The 11,683-nt window shown below is 41.6% G+C and overlaps 1 long non-coding RNA gene across 1 annotated transcript; it reads right to left on the bottom strand.

The window, feature by feature from the left end:
- Window positions 1-1,083: 1,083 nt before the first annotated feature.
- Window positions 1,084-9,794, bottom strand: LOC143274521 (uncharacterized). The gene is made up of 3 exons (XR_013053154.1): window positions 9,671-9,794; window positions 4,341-4,425; window positions 1,084-2,184 (listed from the first exon to the last, which is right to left on the bottom strand). It is a non-coding gene; the product is annotated as an uncharacterized LOC143274521 (long non-coding RNA).
- Between the last annotated feature and the right edge of the window lie 1,889 nt (window positions 9,795-11,683).

The raw sequence follows: 11,683 nt of genomic DNA, 5'->3' as shown, positions 1-11,683 counted from the left end.
GGAGGAGGAGGAGGAGGTTGTGGTGGAGGAGGAGGTTGTGGTGGAGGAGGAGAAGGAAGAATAGAAAGAGGAAGAAGAAAAAGATGAAGATGAAAAGTGAACAGCCTGGCTCACAGTCAGCATGATGTATCTCTTTAATTTTTCATCTGTTATCTATCCATCTGCCCAACAATATCTATGGCTTAATTTTAATATAATGCTTTTATTTATTCCAGATTCCATCCTATTTTTGAGTTTCCTATCTTATTCTAGGTATTATTCCACACCAAGCTAATAGGAGACCCACCCCTGCTCCAAGCAATAGTACTCTATGGAGCAAATACACAACATGAGACCCAAAGAGCTCCTGTCTAGTGTTGCTCCTATATATGTGGGTTATAGGTGACCACTTGGGATAACATATTAGAAGCTCATCCCTGGAGAAGCATGGTTCTCCCTCTCTCAGCAGACATTGACTGTAGGTTTTCATTTAGGGTTGAGGTCTTGTCAGATTTCCCTCATTCACAATGGCATGTCAACTGATGAGGTTCTATGAAAGTTTTGTTTAGACAACCATGTTGCTGAAATTTCATGGGTACAGTTGGAGCAAGAAGAAAGGGTGGGAATTATGTAAATTTATTACTCATGTATGAAATTCTCAAAAAGGTTACATTAAAAAAACAGCTCCTATCTTAGAGGAGACCCGGAACTGAGTGGCTATATACTTGGCATATGCCAGTCTTTGACCCCTGATCCACAAAATTCCTCCCCTATCCCCTGAAACAGCTCCACCTCATTCTGATGACTCTGGCTTGTTCTCAACCTTCCCCCAGCTCATGCTTCTTTGCCAGTTGAAAACAGACACAGTCACTCATTCACCCTATCCCACCTGCGCAGCTCAGCACAGCTTCCTCCTCAGGGTAATCACAGGGTAAGATTAATTATGCTAATCATCCTCTGCTGGCTGATACAATTAACCAGAGCATGAGATAGCTCCAGAAACATACACAGGAGGTGCTCAGCTCCAGAGACCTACACAGGAGGTGTGTAACTGCTGGGTTTAATCTCACTATTCAGCACAGTAATTAAAGAGGGATGTGAGCTTGATCTTCTCAACTGAAGAACACACAATACCATCTTACCATGGAAGTTGCATGAATTCTCCAGGGAAAATTTTGCCACTCAGTGACACTCACTCAGGCTCCATGACTGGCTGTTTACTTGGGACTAGGTACTCATAGTATAGCTCATTCTTCTTTGTGCAATGAAATGGGAGTGCTCATAATCTGATGCACTTAAAAATCTTCTTTCTCCATCCACAGTTCTACATTTTTGAGAAACATTAATGTTTTTCTTTATTAAAAAGTCAAGGAAGTTGAAAAAATGAAATTGGAGATGGGCTCCCCTGGCCTTGTGTTTTGTGGACAGTTAATTCTGGAAGTTTACTTGGGGATAGAAGTTTATGATCAAAGATTAGGGTTTCTAATTTCCACATTTCTTTTTAAATTTTTTGTGTTCTCTCAATTTTATTCTTTAATTTGAATTTATTTTATTTTATTTTATGTATGGGTGCTCTGCATGCCAGAAGAGGGCACCAGATCCTATTGTAGATGGTTGTGAGCCACCATGAGGTTGCTAGGAATTGAACTCAGAACCTCTGGAAGAGCAGCCATTTTTCTTAACCACTAAGCCATCTCTTCAGTCCACTAATTTGAATTTTTTGTTTTGTGCAAGAGTATTTACATTGTTATGCCCCTCCTCCCCACTTCAACTTTTCCTTACTGTTATTGACCTCCTCTTCTGTAACATGCATATATAACCTTTGACTCCATTTAGTGTTGTGTGTGTGTGTGTGTGTGTGTGTCTGTGTGTGTGTGTGTGTGTTTAGAGCTACACACTTGAAATTGAATAACTTGGGAGATTATAATCCCTGGAGAAGATTAGTTCTCCTTCTCTTAGCAACCATTACTTGCCTGTAGGATCTACAAACAAAAAAGAACATGTAATATTTGTCTTTATGGGCCTGGACAAAACTTTATTATTGTTATTATTATTGTTGTTGTGTGTGAGAGGGGGAGTGCACATATTTTGGAGATTAGTAAACTTTTTACCTTTATGTGAAATTCAGTAGACAACTCAAATCCTCAGGCAATGACACCAAGACCTGTACCTGCTGGGCCATCTCACTGTCCTCTACAGTACTTTCTTGAAGAATCAAAAATAAACATTTCATTTGAATATTAAAAGTTCTTAAAATTCTGTAACAAATACAATTAAACTTATACTTTCCAAATTAGTTACATAATATTTTTGTTTTGTCTCCCATGAAAGACAACATTGTGCATATCTGATTTACTGAAAGATTTCAGGAAACAGAAGTGAGAAAACAGGAAACACAAAGAAGGGTAGGAAGAAGGCCAACAAATGTGTGTTAACAAACTAACTGGGTACCCTGAAAGACCCACATGGAACATATCACAGAATTGCCATGCTAGAGAACAGGAAGGCTGGGGCATTTATCCACTGACTTACATTTCTCAGCACTTAGAACCTACCCCAAAGGACTGTAAGCTCTATGTATTTGTGAGTCCAATCAGATGATGGAGAGATATAGCAGTCATGTTACGATGGAACACACACACAGGTGAACAGGGAACTGTCCTCTGTCCCAGTGCTGAAATTAGTAAACCTAAAGTGATGTAGCATGGTTTTCCCAAGCTCTTGCAACATTGCATAACTTTTAAGTGATATTTTATAGTGCTAATTATTAGCAGCCAACAGCTTGCACTGTATGTGCCTAGCCCAGGAAGCACTGATGTGTTTCAAACCTCAAGTGCTTTTCTATAGCTGGCTCCATCTCCTTTCTTCTTCCCAAGAACATGAAAGACTCATTGTCACTCCCCTGCATTTATGCAGTAACTAACATTGGTCAGTGAATGCATTAGAGCAGTGTCTTTCTTCCTACATGAGGTGCTGACCCTCTCCACCCTGCACCCCATCTTTTGTTTCTCCTACAGTGATGATCTTGGAAGGCATCTACAGAGATGGCCATAAGATGAAAGCTGACTGGAGGCCTCAAGACAGCTCAGCAGATAAAGTGTTTGCCACCAAGCCTTATGACTTCAGTTCGATTTCTGAGAACCACATGGTGAGAGAAGAGAATCAGTTCCTACTAGTTGTTCCTGACTTCCACACATGCACATTTACACACACACACACACACACACACACACACACACACACACACACACACACGTAAAAACAAGAGGGAAGCTGTCTAGATCCTTGGGTGGCCTAAGAAAAGATAACCTAGTTTTCTTCTCAAGCCACAACAGACTTAGAGTGAAGATACCAGCATTCATATGTCAACCCACTGGAACTGAAGGCTTCGTTTTACTATAGTGAATCCTAATCTACCCAAGAATAGCATAAGAGGCTTAGAGAGTACAGCCAAAGATAAGCAAAAGTCACAGCAATCTGCACGGAGTATCTGATGTGGGTCAGCCAGTGCTACAGAAAGATTCAAGGAGAGGGCAACGATAGACTAAACTGTATCTGTGCTTCTCCATGTAAGAAGAACAAAAAGACAAAGACAAATAAGAAGGAGCCAGTGACTCAAGTGTAGTATGAAAATGTTCTAATTGTGAAGAATACTATAGCTGTGAAGATGCTGTTCAATATTGTGGGAGTAGATATGAATCCAAAAACTCCCTGAAAAGTAAATGGAATCTGAGTGCTGACCTTGCATGCTGTGCTCCTGACCTACACCATGTGATTCCAGATAATGCCGCTACCACACTGTCTTAGTTTAGGTTTCTATTGCTATACAGAGACACCATGACCACAGCAACTTTTATAAAGGATAACATTTAATTGGGCCTGGCTTACAGCTTCAGAGGTTTAGTCCATTATGCTGTGGGACATGGCAGCATGCAGGCAGACATAGTGCTGGAGAAGGAGCTGAGAGTCCTACATTTTAAACCCCAGGCAGCAGAAGGAGACACTATGTACTGAGACTAGCTTGACCATATATGAGATCTCAAAAGCCCACCTCCACAGTGACACACTTCCTCGAACAAGGCCACACCTGTTTCAACAAGGCCACAGCTCCTAATAGTGCCACTCCCTATGGGCCAATCATTCAAATACACGAGTCAAATCACCACACACAAAGTGCAGTGCAAATGGGTCCATGGGAAATGTGTCCTGTGCTATGCAGTAGATAATACTTGGAAACCCTTAGGAGAAGACTGAAGAGCAAGAAGAAAGAAAGCTATTTGGCATGAACCTTTGACTGCAAGAATCTCCCAATATTAATGTGTGAGGAGAAAACAGCCCCTGTCAGTTAACTCACCATTTACCTTTGGTTTCTGCTGCTTGCAGCTGGACAGAATCTTGATTGACACCTTGATCTCTGTTCCCTTCCACACATGTAGCAGGATGACACTGCAAGACACACAGAAGAAGGAAACAAGTCAGTTCTTCTTGGAGCCTATGCCACCACAAATTCAAACATGGTTGTTACAATTTTTGTAGAAACAGAAACTTATGGGTAGGTACTTGCATTTAAAGCAAGGTAATGAGTGATTAAAATAACCATTCTGATTGCATGGGATCCATGTGCCAGATACTGGTCACAAGGTCATAGGTTCTCAAGTAGCTTCTTCATGGACACTTCATTTTGGTTTAGACTTTACTACAGCCCCTACTACTAACCCTACCCACATAACTCCATTACCCTGCTTAAACCCTTCTGCTCTAGTATTCCAGCTCTCTGCTTTCATTTACTTATATTGCACTCGTCTCTGAATGCATCCCTCTACCAATAGCCATTTCTAGTTCCCCAGCCACCATGTGTGGAAGGGGGAATGAGAAGATGGGGTCAGTTAAACTAAACTAAGGATGTATGAAGAATCCCCACTAGTTCTTAAGCTAATTAAAATGTAATTTTTAAATGGAGATTTAACAGAGGTACCCAAGATTAGAGAACAGCATTGTCCACAGAAGACATTTGTTATTAAATGGAAATATCAATGCCAGGTGTGGGTTACCTCCTATGGTGGCTGTTCTTGGTTGTCAACTGGAATACATCTGGAATTAACTAAAACTCAAGCAGATGGGTACACCAGTGAGGGATCTTTATCTAATTAAATCATTAAAAGTGGGAAGACCTATTTTAATTTGATATTTGGAGGTAGGAAGCTCAATTTGGTGCTCATCTTTTGCTAGCAACCTACATAAAGAAGATGGAAGAGGCTTTGCTCTTTGCCTGATTCCTCTCTCCAGCAAGTCCATTCCTTCATTGGCATCAGAGCCTAATTCTTTGGGATTCCGGCATAATCTGAAGACCAACTGAGACAGCTAGCCTCACAGACTGAACAACTTCCAGATTCTAGGAACTTCTGGGGTTTATTATATAATATAATATAATATGATATGATATGATATGATATGATATGATATGATATGATATGATATAATATGATATAATATAATATAATATAATATGATATAATAATATAATATAATATATAATCACTATATAGATATATACTCATTCATTCTATAAGATATGATCCTCTAGAGAACCCTGACTAATACAGATTTTGGTACCATTTCAAGTATCTGGAACAGACTTTTCAATTTGCCAACACCTACAGCTACTGAAGCCTCTCCAGTTACTGAAGCCTTTCCTGGAAGCTCGGAGAGTACTGAAAGACCATGTGTGAACTACTTTACAAATTAAGGAGATAAATGCATTTGATTTTCCTGATTCACCAGTTGTGAGCAGCAGTGGAATTGGTGGTGACTTTTTGACAGTTTATGGAATAATAAGGAAAATGATGATGGTGGTCAGTTGCTTTTAGCATCTCTGGATAAATTGACAAAGAAAAAGAATGATTTCTGTCATAAAGTTAACCAACTTTTAGCATCTCTGAATGTGGCGAAGGACAATGATGAACTAGTAATAAAAATGACCAGGTGTGCATAAACAGTCTAATGACATAAACAGGTTTCTAAGTGTGCCCTGGAAAAGAATCTTCTCTCCAGCAACCACAGAGCTCAAATTGCCAATATCTAACAGAAGCCCTCAATATAAGACTGGCTGAATTACAGTGAAAATTCAAGACCTTGCCTCAGAGTGTATTGGAGGTTAGGGTAAGGGCATTAATTGGTAAAGAATGGGATCCTGTATCTTGGGATGGGGATGTGTGTAGGGGGGACCCTACTGAAGCTGAAAACTTTGAACCCTCAGATTCTCAAGGGCTTATCTCATCTGAGGAAGCAGTCTCTCTACCCTCAGCAGATGATGCACTCACACCCTGTCCTGGTTAGGGTTTCTGTTGCTTGAAGGAAACACCATGACCAAAGCACCTTGGGAAGGAAAGGTTTACATGGCTTAGACTTCTCCATCACTGTTCATCACTGAAGAAAGTCAGGACAGGAACTCAAGCAGGAGAACCTGGAGGTAGAAGCTGATGCGGAAGCCATGGAGTTGCTTCCCCTGGCTTGCATAGCCTGCTTTCTTATAGAACCCAGGATCACCAGCCCAAGGACAGCACCACTTAAAATGGGCTGGGCCCTCCCCCATCAATCACTAATTAAGAAAATGCCCTCCAGGCTTACCTCTCCTGGAGTCATTTTCTCAACTGAGGCTCCCTCCTCTCCAATGATTTTAGTTTGTGCTAAGTTGACATTAAACTAGCAAGAACACACACCCTGAAATATTGCCTTCCCTAACTTTGACTGAGGAAATTAATCCTTCATTGTCTGCTAAACCAGCAGTGACCTTCTCTGAAGGAGATACCAGGGAAGATAATACTGATATTCCTTGGGGCCAACCAATAGTTGCCTCTAGACCTATAACTAGACCATACTAAAGGCAAAGAAGGCTCCTAGAGGGGAGTTAGAATGTGCAGCCCATGAGGAAGTGCACTACACTACTAAGGAGCTTAATGATTTTGCTAATTCTTTCCATCGGAAGTCTGGGGAATATGTGTGGGAATGGATTTTAAGGGTGTGGGATAATAATGGAAGGAACATAAAACTGGATCAGACTGAGTTTATTGATATGGGCCAGTGTGTGGAGAGTCTGGGTTTAATAAGGAAGCTCGCACAGTTGAAAAGAAGGTGTCCAAGTGTGAATGGTTGGCTGAATCATTTGTCAAAAGATGGCCTACTGAAAGGAGCAGGAGACACCTGATGTCCCTTGGCTTAGTGTTGGTGAAGGGGTTTTCAGACTCAGGGAAAGTGCAATGCCATAGTGAGTACACTGTGTAAAACCTAATCCTCCACAATGGGATGGGCAGAAGACACCTTTCAGTAATCCTTTAAGATGCAAAATGGTGAGAGAGGCACCAGCACATCTGAAGAGCTTTGTTTTCACCCTTTACAGAGAAACTGCTGCTCAGTTGGATGAATTAAATGTAATGGTTTTAATTGGGTCCTGGAGTAGCAGCACTGAATTGTCAAAGACAAGGTGATTGTAGTTATCTTAATGGGCAGCATTAACAAAGCAATATCCATAATGGCATGGGCCATAATGGACAGCACAGGCAAAGTGGTTTTTATAGTGGCATGAATCATATGAACCTTTGATACTTGCTAATCCACCATGGTGTTTCCAGGCATGATAAGATAAGAAGCCTACTGCATCTGTACAAGCAGAAAATTTCTCAAATGACGGAGAGGCTACACTGGATCTTGGCAAAAGGCAATCTCGGCTGTGAGTCAGTTTCCAGACTTGAGCTGATTTGCAGATCTAGAACCCCTTAAATGAAAGGAACACCAGATTTCCCTGAGAAAGGACCTTAATAAATTACCTAAAAGTTTAACTGTTAGCCTTTCTCCAGTCCTTCCTCAGAGGAAAGGCCTTTCCTATGGTCTTTCACGAGGGTAACTGTACACTGGGGGAAATCCAACACAGTAGGTCTGATGGATTCCCAAATCAGATTATCAAGAGAAAACTGGATTGCTTCTCCACAGTGGAGGTAAGAAAGATTATGTCTGGAGTGCAGGAGATCCTTTAGGGTATCTCTTGGTGCTACCATGACCTGTGATAAAGTCAACAGGAAACTACAACAGCCTCATCCAGGCAGGATGACAGGGGGCACAGACCCATGAGGAATGAAGGTGTGGGTCACTCCTCCAGGAAAAGAGCCAAGACCTGCTGAGGTGCTTGTTGAGGATGGAGGAAATGAAGAATGGGTAGTAGAGGAAGGTGGTTGTACATACAAGCTAAGGCCACGTAACCAGTTGCAGAAATTGGGATTATAATTGATGTGTTTCTGTCATCCTTATTCCTATTCTTAATAATAAGAATGTGTTTATGTAGATATTTGTATTTTCTTTCCTCGATTTCTTTATCATGTAATGTAACACCAAATAAGAGATTATCAGTGGTTATCATATTTAAGTTTTGAAATACCGAAAGAACCCCACTCAAGAGGCACTGCCACCTATTCTAAAATTTATAATGTGTTTGCAGTTGTATAAAGGATAGTTAGGTCATATTAGGCACAATTATGACCTGGATAAATACACTATGCATTTTGGTTATATGTGTGATAGTTATATCATGTTAGGCTTAATTATGACCTGGTTATTTTTTTCTTTTGAAATTAAGCATAACTTAGGAAATATGATTGTGTGTCAAGTTGACAATGGATAGACTTGTAATAGCTATTCTTAGTTGTCAACTACATCTAAAACCCAAACAGTTGGGTGCACCTGTGAGGGACTTTTTTAAAATTAAGTCATTAAAATTTGGAAGAACCAGTTTTAATCAAGAATTTTTGGGGTGGGGAGACACACCTTTAATCAAGATCTTTGAATGGGAAGTTCCACCCTTAATCTGGGCCCCACCTTCTGCTGGCAGCCCATATAAAGGACATGGAAGAAACAACTTTTCCTTCTTTGCCTGCTTGTTCTCACTCTCAATGGCATAGAGCTGACTTCTTCGGTATTCTGGCATAGACTGAAGACCAGCTGGGACATCCAGCCTTGTGGACAGAACAACCACTGGAGACTTGACCCTCCAGGTGGTAGGTAGTCATTGTTGGACTAGCTGAACTGTAGCCTGTAAGCTGTCCAGTAACTCTCCTTTCTATATATAGAGATACAGATAGATATAGATATATAGGTATCTGATCCTCTAGAGAACCCTGACTAATACACCTCCTTCAAGTTATTAGTCAAGGAGGTACCAGAGATCCCAAAACAATATAGCTATTGCCATCACTCTTTGTTGCCCACAACTAGATGGTAAGTCCCTATTGCTAAAGACATAGCACACTTTGGATGCAAGACACAGAGAAATCTGTCTTGAACTGATGGGAAAATTTTCCCTGCTGGCTAGCTCTCATGATGCTGGGAAGGTGCTGTGCAGCCTGCAGAAGAGAAAAGATCTCATCCAGCACTGGACCCTGCATGCTATAACACTGACCTTCCAGGCAAGATGTGCCCACTGGCACTGAAGCAGCATGTCTATTTATGGAGTAAACAACCACTTCTTAATTGGATTTGAGGTCGTTTCCATAAGACAATTTGTGCCTGGTACTTTAAACATGGCCAAAACCATGACCAGGGAAGTCATAGACCCTAAGAAGGTACTTAATTGTGTTTTTTCTAAGTGATCATGTTGTCAAGCTGCCTTCTAAATATTTATGATTCTATCCACAAAGCTCCCCACCTTGTCAGAGAAGCTTCTTATTACAGTAGGTGGTGGTTAATGCAGAGACGCATGGCTGTCCAAAGAATAGACTTTAAGTCCTCATCCATAGGTCAGACTTATATATCACCCTCCTCCCTGCCCGGGCTTTGGGAACCCTGAGAAAGGAGGCAAAAAGAATGTCAAAGCCAGAGAATATAAAGGAGGGCTGGGAAATGCTGCCCTTTGGACATAGTATAGTTTTGCATACATGAACATGCCAGCTGTTATTACCTGTACAAAATCAAGCCTATTAAAAATTCCATCTGGCCGGGCGGCGGCGGCGGCGGCGGCGGCGGCGGCGGCGGCGGCGGCGGCGGCGGCGGCGGCGCACGCCTTTAATCCCAGCACTTGGGAAGTAGAGGCATGCAGTTCTCTGTAAGTGTGAGGCCAGCCTGGTCTACAGAGCTAATTCCAGGACAGTTGGGGCTGTTACACAGATACCCTGTCTTGAATAACAAAACAAATAAACAAAATTTCCATTTAGAGGGGCCCTAGCTGAAGGCATATTGACAGTTGATGTCTTCTGGCAAAAGAAAGTCACTTTTCTTACAGGTGTGGCCACTGGTAGGTTGCCTATGCCTCAGTGGTTGGCCTCTTACCCACGCACATACGGGCAGCACTAATTAAGCTCAGTGCATAATAAATAAATAAATAAATAAATAAATAAATAAGCTAAGTGTGGCAGTACACACCTTTAATCCCAGCATTCAGAAGGGAGAGACAGATGGATTTCTGTGGGCTCAAGGTCATCCAGGGCAACACGGTGAGACCCTGTCTCACTAGAAAGAAAGAGGGTGAAAGGACAGGAAGGGGAAAGACATGGAGTGGGAGGGATAATGGTAGGAAGTAAAGAGGGAGAGCAGGGTTAGAAAGACATTTTATCCAAATGTGTATATAGCATATTTTATATATTACATAATCACACTCACCCTCCCTATTCCCCTTCCTAACTCCGTCACCGCCTCATATTCCCCTCCCCTTTTCAAACTGCTGAGTTACATACACACAAATGATAAATGTATGTGTTCTAGGATTCATGTATGAGAAGGACGCTTTCTATCCATAGTTACATTCTGGCAGTGAGCCATGCAGTATCAAATAAATGAGTACAATAAAAAATATAGGACTATGAAAACAATCTCTTAGGATCCTATTGCTGGAGAAGTCTCTGAGAAGTCGCCATCCAAGGCAAAGTATTAATGACAAGAAGAGAAAGGCTGTGACGAGATCAAGACATTTCTGCTACAGCTGATGCAGGAATCCTGAGCGGAGGAAACACGGCAAGTTGAACAGCACTGAAAGGCCGGCGTGGTAGACAAGAACAATCAAACTTGAAGCTGCAGCCCTTGGTAGTGGGTCTGAATACGCCAAGCTCTCTGGTCTTATTTTATTCCAAATGCAATAGCAAGTTATTGGAAGGTTTTAAGCAATTTAGGGCTAAGTCACCACACAAACACACACACACATCACACACACACACAACACCACAAACACATATCACACCACACACACACACACACACACACACCACAAATTCACATCATACAACATACACACATTACACATACCACACACACCACAAATACACATCATACTCCACACACACACACCACACACACACACCAGATCATAAACACACGTCACATTCCACACACAGACCCCACACAAATCACACACACCACACTACACACACATCACCCACACTATACCACAAACACATATCACACACCACAACACAAACATACATCCCACACACACCACAAATACACATTATACACCACACACACAGCACCACAAACAACACACACACCAAATACACACACCACACATACCACAAATACAGGTCATATAACACATGCACACATCATACACACGCACCACACACATAAAACACACACAATACATGTAGAATACAGACACACATGCACACACACACACATACACACCACACACACCACAAACACATCACACACCACACACACACACACACAC

This window comes from Peromyscus maniculatus, chromosome 8 (genome assembly GCF_049852395.1).
Source record: "Peromyscus maniculatus bairdii isolate BWxNUB_F1_BW_parent chromosome 8, HU_Pman_BW_mat_3.1, whole genome shotgun sequence".
Taxonomy (NCBI): Eukaryota; Metazoa; Chordata; class Mammalia; order Rodentia; family Cricetidae; genus Peromyscus; species Peromyscus maniculatus.
Note: the sequence above shows the minus strand (reverse complement) of the source record. Positions and strands in the feature narration are given on the sequence as shown.